Source organism: Sinocyclocheilus anshuiensis, unplaced genomic scaffold (assembly GCF_001515605.1).
Source record: "Sinocyclocheilus anshuiensis isolate Anshui unplaced genomic scaffold, SAMN03320099.WGS_v1.1 C33198919, whole genome shotgun sequence".
Lineage (NCBI taxonomy): Eukaryota > Metazoa > Chordata > Actinopteri > Cypriniformes > Cyprinidae > Sinocyclocheilus > Sinocyclocheilus anshuiensis.
Genome location: NW_015622038.1, coordinates 1 through 2,881, shown reverse-complemented (window position 1 = coordinate 2,881; position 2,881 = coordinate 1). Strand labels below are relative to the sequence as shown.

Genomic DNA, 2,881 nt, shown 5'->3' with positions numbered 1-2,881 from the left:
TTCTAACAATTTTTAGAGGGAATTTCATAATAGCAGTTACAAGAGAGGCTTGGCATTTTCATAGTGCAGGTATATATAACAGTCAACACTTAAATGGATGAATTGTACGGCCATGACAGCAGCCAGACCAATGTAATGGACTAACCGAACAGAATGACTGACAGCTGTAGAGACACTGACAGACTTGACTGTACATGAGCAGTCACATTTGATTAAATTCTTGCTCGTATGATATACTGCCTGCCAACCATGTCATCAACCATATCCAGTTCTTTCTTAGGAAGCAACGAAATCACTCAGAGGAAAGGAAATGCTTGCGTGAGGAATGCTAACCAAGTCTAGTCTACAAATGGTGAACATTTGGTGAATTCATTTAGAATTCCTCTTTTGAATTCATTCTACAAAAAGTGAAATGTAACTTTATCAGTTCAGGAAAGAGGGAACAACAATGTATAACCCAGTATGAACACTAAATGGTTACATAACGTGACAAATTCATTATAGGAGATTTTCACATCTGTTTAATAGGTAGTATCTTTTGGAGGCCAATATAAGTTTTACATAAGAGCAATAAGTTTGACATTATACTATTTACAGTTACAAAGTAACACACTATTCAGTTAGTTTGAATATACTGTATACATTTATTCAAGATAAAGGTAAATTTGTGTCATGTATGAAAGTTGTTCAATAGTTTGTGGAAGTGGCAGATGCACCTAACAGTTCATAATGCACTGTTAAGTATACCAGATTGGATTTAAAAACAGCGCCATGTGGTGGTCATGACAGGAATTACCCTACTGCGAATCATCTCCCCAACCCTCATCTGAGAAAATATCAGCCTGTCGTTGTTTGAAATTGTTTCTGAAATCCTCATCAAAGTGCTCCAGGTCATCTTCTTTGAAAATACCCTAGAAAACAAGGAAAATAAGAAAACATACAAATGCTGCATTACAAAAAAATACATTCTCTAAGTAATGAGTCTGATCACGTGAGAAATGTGTGTGAGTGTCTGCACTATGGTGTGGTGTTCTCACCTTTGGTAGGTATCCCAGCAGTTTCATTGCATGCTGTTTTAGGAGCCTCTGTCTCTCCTCTTCAATGATCTTTCGCCGCTGAGCCTCTCTCTCCTTCTCCATAGCTCGCTCCTCTTCCTCCCTCTCCTGTTGAATATTTAGATTCATTCATTCCATGTCATCTGTACTATCAGCGGTTATTGGTATAGTCTGAATCAGAAGCAACTAATGGATCTAATGTCTGCACATTTGCATGCTTGATTTGTGGCTTTGAGTCTTACTTGTTCAGCCAGATACTGCTGTCTCCTTTCTTCCAGCAGCTTCTCCACAGCCCGTTTGTGTTCCAACTGTTTCATACGGCGCTTCTGGGCATTCATCTGCTCAATGCGGTCATCCTCAGCAAACTTGGCCATCGTCATCTGTCTAAAGGCCTCCTCTTCCTCTTTCTCAGCTTGTATGCGCAACTGCTTGAAGGCCATGATCTCCTGACACGTCTGCTGCAGCTCTAGCCGCTGCCGGATCCTCTTCTCCATCTCTTCCTGTAAGTGACATGATGGTAAAGAAATAGTAAATGTACATGGTCCTGAAATATGCTTAATTTTCTTGGTTAACTGAAATATGACTGGGACTTTTTCTAGATAGGCATCATAAGGTTAGTGTTGCCAGGGTTGCGGTTTTCCACACAACTGGGCTATTTTAAAAATGTCACAGGAAAAATTGTTGCGTTGTGTGTTTTTGGGCCACTTTCATAATGTACCGCAGCCACCAAACGGCTTACTAAAGGTTACATTTAAACACAAGTTTCACACACATCAGGAATTTGAAAGCAGGTAAAGGAAGTTTGCCATTATAGATTAATTGTGCATTTATGCTTGTGTGTAGAAAAACCAAGAGTGAATGTGGAGAGTAGAAGAGTGAAACAAAAAGAGTATGTAGGCTATTAATAATAGTCTTGAATGAGATTAGATTTTTAAAAGAACTGGGGAAGTGAAAGTAGGTATCGGTATTCAGATTAAATAATATGTGCACATACCGCATAAAAACTAGTCTAGCTAAAATTATCCAAATAAAATAAAAAAACGCAGAATAAATAAAATCAAAATGTTTATTTTGAGGCCCTTTATCTGTCAACTGTGATTGGACACAGGAAAAAACTGGGATAGTTTTCATTACTTTTGGGCGGGTTTTGAGTCGGTTTTGGACTAGAAATTAGTTTTCTGAGATCTGGTGAAAGTGTATCCAGTAAAGTGAGATGTAGTAAGAGACACTGTAAGAGAGGTCTCACAATTTCCTGTCGTCTTGCAGCCTCGGCCTGCTCTTCCAAGTGAAGTTCCTCACGGACACGCTCCATCTTCTCGCGCTCTCTTTTCTCCATCTCGATCTGCTCAGAGAGCTAAACAAGAAGGAAAGGAAGAACACATTAATACTTGAATCTTGATTACATAACGGCGCAGAGGGTGAGCTGTCATGTACCATTTTGTGCAGGGTTTCTTTGGCCTGTTCTCGCTCTCTAACTTTGGCCATCCTGTACTCCTCCTTCCTCTGCTGGTAGTGGGCAAACTCAATGATGTGCCTGTTCTCCGCCTCCACCTTTTCTCACTCTAAATGTCTCCACTCTGCTTGCTGCTTTTTAAAATCTTCAATGTATCTCTGAGTGGCCACCACTTTCTCAAGTCGTAACTGAAGCTCCCTGTAAATTAAGTTTGTCAGTTTCAAACCATCCTACATCCATTTTACCAGCTCATCTAAAACAGATGATGTTGTCTGCTTTCTCCAGAATTTCTGAAAATGAAGTAGAAAACATTATACTCAGGAAAACGGGAAAACAAAGAACACACTTACCTCTGATCTTCCTCATAGATCTT

General features: G+C 39.6%; 1 pseudogene; it reads right to left on the bottom strand.

Annotated features, from left to right (window-relative positions):
- Positions 1-549: 549 nt before the first annotated feature.
- Positions 550-2,875, bottom strand: LOC107683340 (meiosis-specific nuclear structural protein 1-like; annotated as a pseudogene).
- Between the last annotated feature and the right edge of the window lie 6 nt (positions 2,876-2,881).